Here is a 15,732-nt window from a genome sequence, read left to right as displayed (position 1 = left end):
CAAAAAATCTACAAGCAATAAATGCTGGAGAGGATGTGTAGAAAAGGGAACCCTCATACACTGTTGGTGGGCATGTAAATTGATAGAGCCTCTATGGAGAACAGTATGGAGGTTCCTTAAAAAACTAAAAATAGAAGTACCATATGACCCAGTAATCTGACTACTGGGCATATACCCTGAGAAAACCATAATTCAAAAAGAGTCATTTACCACAATGTTCATTTCAGCTCTATTTACAATAGCCCGGACATGGAAGCAACCTAAGTGTCCCTTGACAGATGAATGGATAAAGAAGACGTGGCACATATATACAATGAACTATTACTCAGCCATAAAAAGAAACGAAATTGAGTTATTTGTAGTGAGGTGGATGGACCTAGAGTCTGTCATACAGAGTGAAGTAAGTCAGAAAGAGAAAAACAAATACTGTATGCTAACACATATATATCGAATCTAAAAAAAAAAAAAAAAAAGGGTCTTGAAGAACCTAGGGGCAAGATGGGAATAAAGACACAGACCTACTAGAGAATGGACTTGAGGACACGGAGAGGGGGAAGGGTAAGCTGGGACAAAGTGAGAGATTGGTAGTGTATATACAGGTATATATTCACTACGAAATGTAAAATAAACAACTAGTGGGAAGCAGTCTCTTATCACAGGGAGATCAGCTCGGTGCTTTGTGACCAGCTAGAAGGGTGGGATAGGAAGGGTGGGAGGGAGGGAGATGCAAGAGGGAAGAGAAACGGAGATATATGTATATGTATAACTGATTCATTTTGTTACAAAGCAGAAACTAACACACCATTGTAAAGCAATTATAATCCAATAAAAATGTTAAAAAAATTATTTAGATGATCTTTGGAAACAGTGTTAATAGATTGGCACTCACCCAGCTTTACTATAGCAATATACCTACTGAGAAGGCTAGAGGCTCATACCTGCCAATCAGAGTGCCCTGTTCTATGGAATATGCTAGGGACACAACTACACAGTATTTAATTTTTAATCCTTGTTTACCCAGATTTTACCCTTCTGAAGGCATTGGGCGTTGCAAACTTACAGTTTATCTTCTATCAGTTTATCATTATAGTTTATCTTCTATTAATTTATCCTCCCAATAGGATTTAAGTCTGTACAGCCTTATTCACAGTAGCAACACATTTGTATATAATCATTTAGATTGGATACCTCTCTAAAGAGTTGATCAAATGTGATGTTTATGGTAAGCTTAGATTTCAGAAGTTTATGTTATGCTTACTTTCTCCTCAAATTCTAGGTAATTTCAACTGACTTGTTATGATAAAATTTTAAAAATACCTACTACATTCAGTAGTTTTTAAAGAAGAAATTATTTTTACCATAACCCATAGTTTAAAATGTTTAAAATTTAAAGAGAATACCTAATTAATTCTAGCCATTCTTGAATCCACCACCATAATTCAGAGCCCATTTTTTTCTTTGAGTGAAATCTTTAAGAATTACATTTGTCAAATATTTATGCTGTCAATATGTTTGTTTTGTTTCTACAATGAGATGATCAGCTTGAACAAATTGTACAAGTGTTATCAGAAGTAAGAACTCAGTATCAATTCCATCAAAATGAAAATAATTGTTTTCTGAAGATCTCTTTCAATATTCAAGTGGATGATGCTTAGTAAGTCTACCCTGCAGGTTCTGCCAAATGTATTTTGGGAGTAACTCATCTGGAAATGTCATTAAGGTGGAGTCCTCCTCAAATTTAAATTGTTGTCAGCATTCATGTGATAGAGATTGAGAGTTACTAAAGTACACTCTTTTAAATTTTCCAGTTAACTTATGATGCAGAACTCTGAGGAATTAATTGTGTTTTTGTTCAGAGCCTTGCGAAGGGCTAAAGCTGCTTTTTCAGAGAAGGCTGGGTTCTCATCTCAACTGCTGTGCAGCTGGGCAAGAATACAGATAACTTATTCAATATTTATATAAAATATAAATTATTCAATATTTATATAAACATAAATCTCATTAACTACACAGCCAGTAGCTAAGTTATAAGGAAATCAGTTCATTAAAAAAAACCCAAAATGTCTTCACTTTAGACATTTATAAAAACCTCAGTTTTCAAAGATATGTTACTATGTCACATAAAGATATGTTATATGTTACTATTTTACATAAAGATATGTTATATGTTACTATATACTATGCTTTAGCAGGTCATCCGAGATAAACAATTGTTTTTCTAAAATTTTTAATCTCCCCTCTGCTTTAAGCCAAATCAGTAGAAATCTACACAATCCAGTGCTCCAAAAAGTGTCATTTCAGTGATTTTTTTTTTTCATTTCATTGACTGATTCATTTATTCATTCCACTAACACTTGTTGATCTCCTACTAGGAGCTCTTTCAGGCATGAGTTGTAAACCTAACAAAGACTCTGAACTCATGCACCATCTTGAGTGATGTGGATACCCAGTACTGGATGACAAGAACTATAAAAGAATAAAGGAGAGATTATGTTTTTTATACTATATTTATTAATATTACCCTGAATGCCAACATGAGGTTTCTGGAGCAGAGAAGATTTATCACTACTTATTTATAGTAAATAATAATGTGTTGTTTCCCTTGTGCTACAACATCCTCCCTCCAGGGCAAAGCAGTAAGAGCCAGATGTTACTCTACACATACTGGGTCTGAATTGTAGGTGAGTAAGCCCTCCTCTTCCCCCAAAAGAAAATGAATCTGGACATTGATATAGGAGAGAGGGGCAGCTGTTTTCCTTCCTCTTTTGAGAGAGTTTCCTTGGAAAAGTAATGGAGAGAATACTGAGTCCTCACTTTTTGAAATGTCTCCATGGTCCTGGGTCTCAACTCCCCTTGAAATGTAAACACATACCTCTGGGAAGTAAATCTCTCTGTAGTGCTTATTATTTATTCCATCATAAATTACCTTCTAAGGGTTGCATTTTAGCTCAAGTTCGAAATTTCAGTAAAATTTTCTCAGAAAGCCCTACTGTGCAGAAACAAAAATATTTTCTCAACAGCCCCACAAGAAGGCTATGGGATAGAGTGTTTGATGAGTTCCTGTAGATTGAGTTGTCAGCTGTGACCTCTCTGAGGAAGTGATCTGAGCTGAGATCTAAAAGGCAAGAAGGAGTTGGCTGTGTGAACATCTGTGGAAATGAAACATCTGGCATAAAGATCTTAAGGTGAGAATGAGCTTGGAATGTTTCAGTAGCCAAAAGAAAGCCACTGTGGTTGGAATATAATGAAGAGAATGAACAGAGGTATATTCAGAGCAGTAGAGAGTAGCCAGATCATACTAGGCTTCATAGAATGTGTAAAGGATTTGGATTTAATAATAAATATAATAGGAAGCTATGGGAGGGTTTTTGAGCAAGGGGGATGCAGGGAAAACCATGAGGAAGATACTACAATAGTCTAAGTGAAAACAAGAAGAGTTTTGGACTATTTGTTAGTAGTAGATATAGAGAGGTGGGAATTGTACTTATTCAGTCATTTCTTTATTATTTCCCCATTTATCAAATGTATTGGGTGCCTACTATGTGCTATGTAGACATGTACAAAATTCAAGGGACATCACTGATTGAAAGATTGACATAATTTCTGTCTTCCTGAAATTTATGATGCAGTGAGAGGCAGAAAATACTGTGTTTGGGATTGTAGGAGATGTCACGGAAACAAGGAGGACCACCTAAACCAGAGTGGGGCAAGGACACATAAAGGAAGTCTGAGTGTTAAGGTTGTATTCAGCTGTGTCACAGAAAGTCAGTTGACGTGCTTATTTTATTCTTTTATTTTGCTTTATTTATCTTATTTTTCATGTAACGTTGAGTCTGGAGGCAGACAGTAATCCAGGGTTGTTGTTATGGTGACATGACAGCATAACAACAACCTTAGTGTTGTTGTTATGCTGTCATCCTTAGTGCAAGGCCTTTCTCCTCATATTTACAAAAAATGCTATTACCCTTCTAGATATCACTTTTCAATCTAGGAAGAAAGACAGGGAAAAGATAAAGGGCAAAAGATACATTGACTAGGTTTGCTCAGTCTATTAGGAAGACAACTCTCTGAAAAGCCCAACCCTTAACTGTCACGTATACCTCTTTGTCCAGAAGTAGTCACATGCCCATCTACAGATTCACGGGAGCATGGAAAGCTAAGTATTTTTAAATAGAAACATTACCCACTAAATTAATTTGTATTCATTTAGAAAGGAAGATTAAATGAATTGATATTCGAGGGCAATTAAAAATGTCAGGCACAGGGATGATTTCTATGACTTGAATAGAAAGAAAAATTCTCAGAAGACCATTGAGACACTTACAGAAAAGAAAAAATTCCTGTCACTTAACCTTTTCTTTTCAATGCTAATTTTTTTAAAGAGCCATGATAAGAAGCAGTATAAAAAAGAATGTCTGTGTTCTTCATTTTCTGTGAAGTTGCTATTGAAGATAGTGTTCATATTTTAGTTAATGCTCCTTTATAGACTCTTGAACTAAATCCCTCTTTCGCTGTTTGACTCTTGTCCTTTACCTTTTTTTATAGTAACATGATTATAAAGCAGATATTATTTATATCCACATCTCTTACTTATAATATACCTTAAATCAATTTAAAAATAGGTAGAAACCACTTACTTCAGCCATGACTGAAAAAAAAAAAATAAATGTAATAATATAGTGAGCTTGGGAAAAATGCATTTGATCCTTAAGAGATTTTCTTAACTAAATATCTAGTACAATGGACTTTGGGGTCTGTCTCCAGTAAACAGAATACATGGCTTTTGACAAAAACAGGCCCACATATATCACTGGCCAGAATATTACCCTTGTAATATAGAAATTATACAAAATAAAATTAATTTAAAAACATTGTAAATTATCAAAGGTATTAATTTGATCCCTTAATTTCAGACTATATGGAATATTTGTTTCCTGACCCTTCTGAATCTTTATAGCTTGCATTTCTTAAAACTGAAGGAAGGCATACCTCCTTGACAAGGAGGAAAATTACTTAGGATGAATATCAGTAAATAACCCTTGCCCATGGAATTTCCATGTATTGCTGAAGTAGTGATTATAAACTGACTCTGCCAAAGTTGTTTATTCCAACAATGCCACTTCTTGATTTCAAGGTGAGAGCTCAACTGTGGGTCCAGATAGACAAATAAACAAAATTAATTTTCACAAATAACCTTGCATGATCATGTGATTCAAATGTGGATATTTGGTGGTCTCATGCCTCAGAGAACACAGGAGATGTTGGGCAATGCTTAGGACAAAAATCACTACCAAGATGGCACTAGGCAAGGTTTATACAAGCCTAACACCATTGATTGGACATTGCACAAATTATTCTTGGGAACTCATTATATCTGTATAAAACTCATTTTCCAGATTACTGATTATATTCTTAAAGGCAATCATTTTAGTGTTTAATTTCATGTTTGATAATTTGGAGAGTTCCCCATTTACTGTGCATTTTGTTTCTTTTTTCATCTTGATTGTACATTGATTTGATTGAACATTAGTATGTGGAACCATTCCCGCAATCTGGCTTTTGGCATTTATAGGCTGGACATTTATCATTGCCTTACCACTGTGAAGACATTTTAATTTTTTTTTTTTTAATTTATTTAATTTATTTATTTATTTGGCTGTGTTTGGTCTTCGTTTCTGTGCGAGGGCTTTCTCTAGTTGCAGCGAGTGGGGGCCATTCTTCATCGCAGTGCGCGGGCCTCTCACTGTCGCGGCCTCTCTTGTTGCGGAGCACAGGCTCCAGATGCGCAGGCTCAGTAGTTGTGGCTCACGGGCCCAGTTGCTCCGCGGCATGTGGGATCTTCCCAGACCAGGGCTCGAACCTGTGTCCCCTGCATTGGCAGGCAGATTCTCAACCACTGCGCCACCAGGGAAGCCCGACATTTTAATTTTTATATTAAGATAATGAATAGATATATGCTTAGAGAGGAGTTGAGAATCAGTATTAGGCAAATACAGGCATTTCTTTACTTTTGTCTTTATGTTACCACACAGATTATTATTAAAATTACAATAATTTTCATCTCACATTCTTCAGTTAAACCTGAAACTCAGAATATTACAGAAGAATTATTTTCAAAAAATAAAGAGATGATCAAAAATGTATGTGCCTTTAATGCAATAGATTGCTAAGTACTCCAATATTTCATCTGCACACACACAAAATATTACCTCACTCACTCAGTTTCTAAAGCCTGTTAGGCTACTGATGGTACAAATGGAGTGAACTTTCAGCAACCTAACACTGGGCTTCAGAAATGGTGAAATCAGGAAGCCACTTAGAGTTTAATCCCCTCTCTATTAAGAATTCTTTTGGAGAAACATAAGAGTTGCGGTTTGGCACCTACAAGTGCATAGGAAACCTGCTGAGTGGAAATTGGCCCAGGTACCTAAGTCCTGAATGGATTCCTTGTTCATGAAAGGCTTGCTACACATGCTTATGTTCCAAAAGAGGGTGGGGGGGGGAGGTGTGGGAAGAGTGGTCAGATGGGAATACCAATAGATTTCTGTGACATTTCAAAATGTAATAACGTTCACCTTCCAAAATATTTATTTGGCAAAAAGAAAATTATTTGACCTAATCATTGTTTATATAAAGGTTAACACATGTTTTAGGAAATAATTTTTAAAGGACACCAGATCCTAAGAAAGAACTGTGTTTGTGAACACTCTTTCAGTGTCCTTAATACATCCATCTATTTTCTTGTGGGAAAGGAATACACTGGGTTCAGATAACACAAGGTGGTTGCAAAAGTTTGTTTTACATAGACTATTTAACTATAGGATGAAAAAATGGGAGTTGGAGGCAAATTGGATTCTACTTCTCCAAAGCTGAGTGAATAGAAAAGGAAGCCTTTGCCCAGCAGAATTAGCAGATGGTCTAAATCTCCTTGGGGTACATGGGCTCAATTTAATACTGATTTAAGATTTCTCATTCAAAGGGTTTAGTCTCTCCTGAGAATTTAATAAGCTAGGTAAGAATAAACTGTGTCATTCAATTTGAGCATTATAATTTGTCTAGTATGATTCAAAAGAGTTATTAAGGTAGCTTTTTATGTTTGGGAAAAACAATAGCAACACGGTGTCCAGCAGTCACATTAGCTATGGCTGGTGTAGACCACTTCCTTAGAAAGTCAGATCTTAGATTCATCTGACTTCAAAAACTAGCCTTTATGAAGCAAGCATGATTCTATCCTCTGTATTTGAGATAAACCTGAGCAGACAGTGAATACATGAGAGCCCAGAGGCAAACCTCCAAAAGAATCATTCAGCCAAGAATGATGAGTTGACTATAATAAGATAAAGTTTATTGTGAATAAATATAAATTCCTTCATTTCAAGTGCAGACAAATAAAAACTTTTGAGAAAAAAATCTGTAAATTTATAAGATAGGGGAGATGGAATTTAGCAGCAACATGTATAAAATTAGCCTACTGTATTAGGGCTCTCCAAAGAAACAGAACCAACAGTATAATATATTCTCTCTCTCTCTCTCCCCCTCTCTCTCTCTAAATATACATATTTTATATATATATTTACTGTTGGCTGTATGGAGAGGGGTAAGAAGGTAAAACATTTAAAAGGTTTCTTTAAAATGATGATGGAGAAAAATTGATTAATATTTTTCCATTTATGAAGCTTAGGGAGTGAATAGTTTTCCATATACATTGTATTTTCATACATAATTGATATGTTTCTATAGGTCAAAACCATAGATTAGAAAAACTAGAAAATGTTAATATTGTTCTTTATTTCTTATCCTCTGTTTTGTTAGGATAAAGCCACAAAATACCTTCCTGAATGTGTCAAAAAAGTAACTATGATGTTATGACTTTGAAATGATTATAATAAAACTAACATCAAGACGGTACCTTTGGGCGTACCATTTTTCCCCTTCACGATGTGGTACTTTTTATATGATAAAAACATATACGTGAAACTGGGATGGTGGGCCTCATGGACATTCAGTATTATGTATAAATGGACATAGGAAATTCACTCTGTGACTCAGGAAGATGCCACTACTAGCTAATTGAGCAGTACTGTATAAAAGAACAAGATTTTAACAGGAAACTGTCTCATTTTTTTCTAGTAAGAAAATACCATTGACTATTCCGACTTCTAGACAAGGTGGCAAACTAGTAGCTCAAAGATTTAATCCAGTCCAAATATGTGCAAATGATTTAAAAACATGAGACAGCACATAAAATGTGGGTAGTTTCAAATAAAAACCATGATCTACTCTTTCCTTGAAAAATTGGAATGTCTGGCAATGTTGAGTAATGTATTCCTGCATGGCAAAAGTCTCCTGAAAGAGTGTAGCCATTGCTTCATGCCCTGGAATTGGATACAGTTCCAGCTTCTCACCCAATGTGCCCATGTGCCCCTTCACCAGGTAGTTTGCATCACTCATTTACATTACCTTCCAGCCTTTGTAGTCCTTGAAGTTTGTTTACTGTCTTAGAAAAGAGGTGATGCTCAATTTAACTAAAGAGTTCAGAACAAACTCCCACCATCCTCGAATGCGTGTTGAAACTATTGCAGTAGCCTATGTTTCTAGCTTAGAAATTTCTTAGAATCCTTGGTTTTAAAAAGAATGGGCCCATCTTATTATGACAATAGTGATATGATTAGAACAATCTTTCCTACCATTATCTAGTTTGTGGCTTTCAACATAGATTTGCTGGAAATACAAACCACAGTTTCAGTGCTTTTATTGGCAAATCAGGCTGTATTGGTAAACTGATACAGTAATTGAAGTTTTATAGCCATCAGCACTCCAATTTACAATTATTTTAAATTTAATGCTTTTGGTTAGGCATTTCCAGAAATGAGTGTGCCTAAGTAATCTAAGAAACAAGGAAATGCCTTGTAAATCTAGGATGATTTAAAAGCTTTCTTAAAGTTATTCAATACCAGATACCTAATAAAGCTAGTTCCTGGAATTGATCATCTGTAAATAAATAATTACCAAGAAATTGTAGTACTATAAATACTGTAATAACCATGAATTCTTCATTGAAAGCATCTAGAATATGTTAGTACATTGTATATAAGGAGAATCTCTAAAAATACCTGAAAAAACAAACAGAGGTTTAAGTATCATGAGACATATGAGCAACAATATACCAGTATTTCCACTGATGGTCTTAAAGTAATAAATTCAACATTCCTCTAATAACATTTTCCCCTTTTGTGGTACAATAATACCTTCAATACAATAAAATTTTAGTGTAGCCTATAGCTGCTTGCTAACTTATCAACCAACAATTTATGCTGATCAAGAAGTAAGGCTAATTTATTTGGCTTTTAGACTCTTGAGATTAGAAATATTTGGTTAAATTAATTGTTGAGTTGGGAAATCGATTGCACTTATGCGTAAAGCTTGTTTGGGTCCTCTTTCAAGTATGGCTGAATCTGTATTTATAATTTGTCTACAATGCTGCACGGCCTGAAATCCCATTAGGACACAGAGCCAATTTCTTTGTATAAAAGAATACATGGGCTACAACTGGTTTTGTTAGTGCCTGAAAAAACTATGACACTCCTACAATGTAGCTCTGCAGTAAGAAACCTGTTAGGGTACATCTATGAGATGCCTACATGCCAATTGAAAATGAAAAGTAAAGTAAATTTGTGGGGGAGAATCTCTGATGTCAAAAACTATTTTCTGGGGACTTTCCTGGTGGGCCAGCGGTAAAGAATCCACCTTACAATGCAGGGGAAGTGGCTTTGATCCCTGGTCAGGGAGCTAAAATCCCACATGCCACGGGACAACTAAGCCCATGCGCCACAACTGCTGAGCTCACGCGCCTCAACTAGAGAGTCCCTATGCTGCAAACTACAGAGCCCACATGCTCTGGAGCCCGCGTGCCACAACTAGAGAGAAGCCCGCACACTGCAGTGAGGAGCCCGCGTGCCTCAACGAAGATCCTGAATGCTGCAACTAAGACACAATGCAGCCAAAAATAAATAAATAAAATAAATAAATAATAAATAAATCTTTAAAAAAAATTAGTTTCTGGCTGCTGGATTAATTGATTATATCAATCAAAGTTTAAAAATCAACATATATATATATATTTATGAGATCCTTTATATATTGAGCTCAGGTCCATCTTAAAAAGAACTCTGAAAATGAGACTAAACATTTGGGTGATACAAACTTTATCAAGCACAGAGGTTTAGAGCTACAAAATTCTTATATTTATTTTATAATACCGTTCTTTATTGTGAAGCTAAAACTTTGCTTTAATAGAAAATTATGCTAAAACTAGTCTTATTTGCCTTTTCCTTTAACTTTGAAAAAAACATATTTATATCCTCACTTTCAAATACATTTTCTGTAATTTGTCACTGTTTTTCTTCATTCATTCATTTATTCAAAATATATTATCGAGTGCCTCTTATGGGCCAGGTTTTCTCCTGAGTACTAGGGAAGCATTAGGGAACAAGAAGAACCTACAGTGGGGATTACATTCAGGTATGTGTCTGGAGGAAGAAGACATAAATAAGTTAAGTTATGTAGTATGTTAGAAAATAAGTGCTATAAAACTGGATAAGATGGAATCATTCAGGACGCAGTTGTACATAGTGAAGTGAAGAGGGCAAAGACTGAGCCCTGGAAGCAGTTCCATCACTGAGAGATAACTTTGTGAGACCACAGTGGAAATCAACCTTTATCCCTTCCCCAATACACAGGTGCTGGTGAATGTCAATTTCATCATTCTAGGTTTGACTCTAATAATAAAAAGACAAAAATCTCACCTTCATGTCCCACACCAGAAAGATACTTTTATTAAATGAAAGAAAGCAGAAAGAACATAACTCTCCTGTAAGCAAGGTCCTAAAATACCGACTTATATGCTCTATTATTGCTCCATGTGACAAGGAGGGCTTTTTACTTTCATTTTCTAGCTGGAGGAATTCAGTCATTGAGGTTTTAGTTATATGATTTTTAAAGGAAGTTGGGAGTGAGCCACCTAGTTTGAGAAAACAGAAGTCAGGGTGCCTTCCTAGTCTAAATTCAGTCTTTTTTAGGTACTAAAGGGCACTGGTCACTTCTTCTGATTATGAAACATCCTTTCCTGGACAGGATGACTGTCGGATTTCCACTTCTGATGCTATCAGATACTGATGAATATTTTATGTGGCTAAATTATTCTCTGATACAAGCATATGTTGCATATACAACTAATCAATATTCAACCAAGTCACACAGCCTATAAGACAAGAAATCCCCTTAATAAAGGGCTCAGAGTTTTCAAATAGCTGGTACAATTTTCCCTTGGAAGTTTGTGGAATGTATGACATTGCTGTTCACTACATTTTTAAAGCAAAGTAGTAACTAATACTGTCAGCTACTTTATCTCAACTATTTTATATTTTCCTTGCGAAAGCCTCTAATGGAATTTCTCTCTTTTTAGCTAACCAACTTGTAGGGTATGTGTGTAATGGTATTCAATATTTATGAAATGTTCATTTTCTCATAGGATAGAAGCTGCTGATTTTTTGATGTAAATGACAGAATTTATTAACTGCTACTTGAACCTGTTGCATTTTTATTTAACTTTTAAAATGGTAGAAAACATGGCAGAGATGCGTTCAAAGTAAAACCTGAAACATCGCTTGAAGACATCTCACTCAAAAGCTTCATTATAGAGTAAAACAGCCTCTGGAGAATGATGCTGCAATTCTGTCAGCATAATTAGGAAGGCCTAAAAAGAGGTTTCCTAGAATTTTTATTATGTTTTTAATCAAGAAAATACAAAGAATTTTATATTGATGGTATTCAAAAAGTTGGTAGATTCATGTATTTCATATTTACTCAGGAGTAGAATGGTGTTTTAACTATGCTTGTTTATGGAGCTGACACTTCCCTGAAAAAGTGCACCTGAATTTGTCTGGTGTAGAAAGCACCAATCTCTCTTTCAATACTAAACAGGAGATAGAAGGCAATGTGAATAGCCTCTGTCTATTATTTTTTAGTAGTTATATTAGCTTTAAATTCACTTACCATTTAGGGAAAGAGTTTGGTCAGGGGATTTACTAGAAATCTTAAAAGGCTGAACTCTTGGATTTTAATCTCAGTTCACAGTAGCCATAGGCAACTTGCCTCTATCACAGAAGCAATTGAGAACTTAAATGTTGTTAAAGTACCCTGAGCCAATTGAATAAAATGAAATTTTATAAAGGTATCAGCTAGTGGTATTACTGATAAAATAAGGTCCTTTTTCAGGATAGCAATTATTATTAAACAGCCAATGGAGTAACATAAATCTATACAATGGGCTCCAAGCTTCCCCACAGTCATCCCTAAGCACAGTAGTGCATGAAGTGCATGAATCAAAGCTTTACTATGGTCAAGGTATCTCAAAAAGCTTTCCCTGTGGTACCCAAATCCCAGCTTCCCACTTTTCTTCTCAATGAGAAATGATAATAACTTTTGGGGTAGAATGCTTAGATGACATCCAAACCCATTCCAAGGCTCTGAAGCCTGGTGGAAGTCTCTAAACAAAAGCAGAGATTGTGAAGCAGGTTCAGTGTCTAGCTCATTCTTCACAATTGGGTCCTGTTATGTTTTTTGCATTGATGGCTTCTTAGTCATTATTATCCCAATCAAACTAGTTTTCACGATGATATTCCATATCCCATTTTCATCGCTACATGAAATGTAGTATTGAAAGGACCAGGCATCTTTCATGAAGCACAACAGGACATTGATAACCATGCAGATTAACTCCCAATCCAATCTCAGGCCTTGTTTCTTACTTTATGATATTTTTCTAGACCAGCAGGCTGACGATGGCTCGCTTCACACATACCACTCAAGACTTCTGTACAGTGTAAAATAGAAGATCAAAAGCAGGTAGGAAAAAAAAAAGAGTAAGGGAATGAAATGAAAATTGAAAGAGATGTAGTTGGAAGGAAACAAAAGTCTGTAAAAGATGAGCTCAAGTTTCATGTTGGTGATGATTAATCTTGTAAAAACTTCTGGGACCTGTGGAAACATTTGCTTGTCTAAAATCCAGGTTTTTTTTTTTAGACTTCTCATAATGAGCTACTCACCTCCCACTTGAAGGATCAAATCTTTTCTGAAAAAGTGTGGTAAGGCCAACACTCAGTCACACGCAGCAGAGCCGGGCACATGGAGGACAGCTGACTCCACAGAACCAGGGACTTGGGTAAGTGCCCAGCACTGAAGCCACCTAATGTGACTAAAAATGCTCCCTTTTTAGTAAGCATGGAAAATTCATTTTAATTTAATAACGTGCTTACAACATAAGGCAGCCTCCAGTAAAACTTTTCTGGTGGTACGGTTCCAGTGATGGGTAATGGTTGGGCTGGGAATTAAATGTAGCAAAAGAAAGTGAAAAACATCTTCCCACATTTGGAAACAGAAAGGTGGAAACAAAATTTTATTTTGTGAATTGTAGTCCCATCTGAAATATTTTGATTAGATTTGGAGAAAGAACTGACTCTTTGGGCAGTTTCTTCAATTCTAAGCATAGAGCTTGAGGTCAAATATTGTACAGGTTTGCCACACCATTGTATTCCAGACTCCAGTCCCATCCACGGTCTGCCACCAGTCGGCTTCAGCCCACAAATATTCCATTAATGGAAGCAAACAGGCAATTTATATTTGAGATTTCTTATCAGGGTTCTACCATACCGGAAAAGCTGGCTGAATACGACATCATCTCTAATTACAGAGATTGTATGATAATTGAAGATAATTATAATCTATTTTTCTTTTAAATGAAAATTATTTTAAAGATGAGCTTAGTATTGTTAGAATTGACATGGAATCTCACACAGCTTAGGAGAAGTCATCCATAACTTAGAGGAAACGTTGTGATTTCCATTTCTTGGGTGATCTCTAAGGCTCCTTCTTTCCAAGATTGCCTTTGGTAAAACCAGTTGTTTGTGGTGTTAAGAAAGAGACCTCACTTCTTAGGTTCATGTGTTGGAGATAATAATCTTTTTGGTTCTCAAGAGTGTGACATTATTTATTTGGCTTCTTATAATTTGTTTTAGGGGCCAAAGAAAAACAATTCTAAACTGTCAGTTTAAATAAATTTGGTAGTAACAACAAAGGAGTTGAATTCAGTTAAAAACTTAATATTTCTTTTAATACATAATAGAAAATATCTCTTTATTATTTTATTTTTCAGTCACTAGCTTTCTTCTGAGGCACATATCAGAACTATTATTTGAACCATTGCTCCTACTTATTTTTAAATGTCCCTAAATGAATTTTGATTTTTCTTCACTGATTGTTATAATGCTTAGCAAAATATAAAAACCTAGAAATATGCTCTATGTCCATTCATTTAGAGATTTTCAGAAATATCCTCAAAATAAAATATAGTTATTGTTATCAATAGTCACATAATATAGTATCGAGATCATGCAAAATATTAAATTCTACATTCCCTTCAAGACTTTTAAAGCTTTTTTCTCCCCTTTAAAAGAAGGCATATAGTAATGTGCAGAGGCAATAACAAGTTGAATTTTTCTGCTAGGAAATCTTATTTTAAAGGTAACTTTTGAACCATGAGCAGATGCTCAGAGTATTATCTATTTAGTTAAGGCATCAAACAGAATTACTGACAATTCATGTTTTTGTAGCTTTTTCAAAAGCTTGAATAGTGTTAAGTTCACTAGTAGAGAATGATAATCTTTTGTATCATTTAAACACCTATTAGCAATGTTTGCTTGCAAGGAATTCAATTTTTTGGTTAATTTACCAAATTTGTGGGCTTTTTTTTTTTCCTGTATTTAAGATGGAATGTAAGCTGGGTCAAGACTATAAATTAAACTTGATCTGGTTTGCTGTGTTTTGTCTTCATTACAAAATGGTGTAGCTAGGAGCCAGGCATAACAGCTTTATTAAGATATGATAAAGTAGACATTAGGCTGAGTTTACAGATTCAGTCATTGATGATTGTTATTAGATGTCTAATTTGATTTCAACTGGGGAATTATAGGAATTCCAAACTCTCAAGACTTCAATGGTGAGGTAAAGAAAGGAACACGTCAAAAAAGTAAATGATCAATTCAACTAGTTCAATAGTACTTTTCCAAATATTTTAAGAACATCATAGTAAGTATTTTATTGCTAATAACCAACAGCCTTTACCAAGGTTTATAGAAAAATATATTATTGAGAAAATGATATTGGCTGAAAGAAATCCCCTCAGAAATGAACTGTGTCCTATTCACCAGGTTTACATGTTGTGTGTGTGATAGTAATATACTAATTGTTTAAAGCACGGTCTGCAAACTTCTATGTAAAGGGCAGATAGTAAATATTTCAGTCTTTTTAGGTCTCTGTAATGACTACTTATATTTGCCATTGTATCTCAAAAGTGGCCTTAGAAAAATACGTGCACAAGTGAGTGTGGCTATGTTTCAATAACATTTCATTTGTAGACACCGGAATTTTTTTGGTTTATTTTTTGTTTTTTGTTTTTGGTTTTGGTTTTGGTTTTCTTTGGCCACGCCTCACAGTGGCTTGCAAGATCTTAGTTCCCTGACCAGGGATTGAACCTGTGTCCCCTGCAGTGGAAACACAGAGTCCTAACCACTGGACCACCAGGGAATTCCTGACACTGGAATTTTTGAATTTTATATAATTTTGGCTTTTCATGAAATGTTATACTTCTTTTGACTTTTTGCCACCATTTTAAAA

At 35.2% G+C, this 15,732-nt stretch overlaps 1 protein-coding gene across 20 annotated transcripts in view; it reads left to right on the top strand.

Annotated features, from left to right (window-relative positions):
- ZPLD1 (zona pellucida like domain containing 1) overlaps nt 1-15,732 on the top strand; it is a 324,181-nt gene that overhangs the window by 246,441 nt on the left and 62,008 nt on the right. For 14 of the 20 annotated variants that reach the window (XM_068545559.1, XM_068545566.1, XM_068545572.1 and 11 more), the window contains one exon: nt 13,084-13,222. The gene's annotated coding sequence lies outside the window, so the exon portion shown is untranslated. Of the gene's footprint in view, nt 1-2,627; nt 2,682-3,020; nt 3,186-12,827; nt 12,907-13,083; nt 13,223-15,732 lie in introns of those variants that run through there. The other 6 variants (XM_068545564.1, XM_068545557.1, XM_068545563.1 and 3 more) reach the window with 4 other exon arrangements.

The sequence above is a fragment of the Eschrichtius robustus genome, chromosome 6 (assembly GCF_028021215.1).
Source record: "Eschrichtius robustus isolate mEscRob2 chromosome 6, mEscRob2.pri, whole genome shotgun sequence".
Classification (NCBI taxonomy): Eukaryota; Metazoa; Chordata; class Mammalia; order Artiodactyla; family Eschrichtiidae; genus Eschrichtius; species Eschrichtius robustus.
This window is presented reverse-complemented; position numbering and strand designations above follow the sequence as displayed.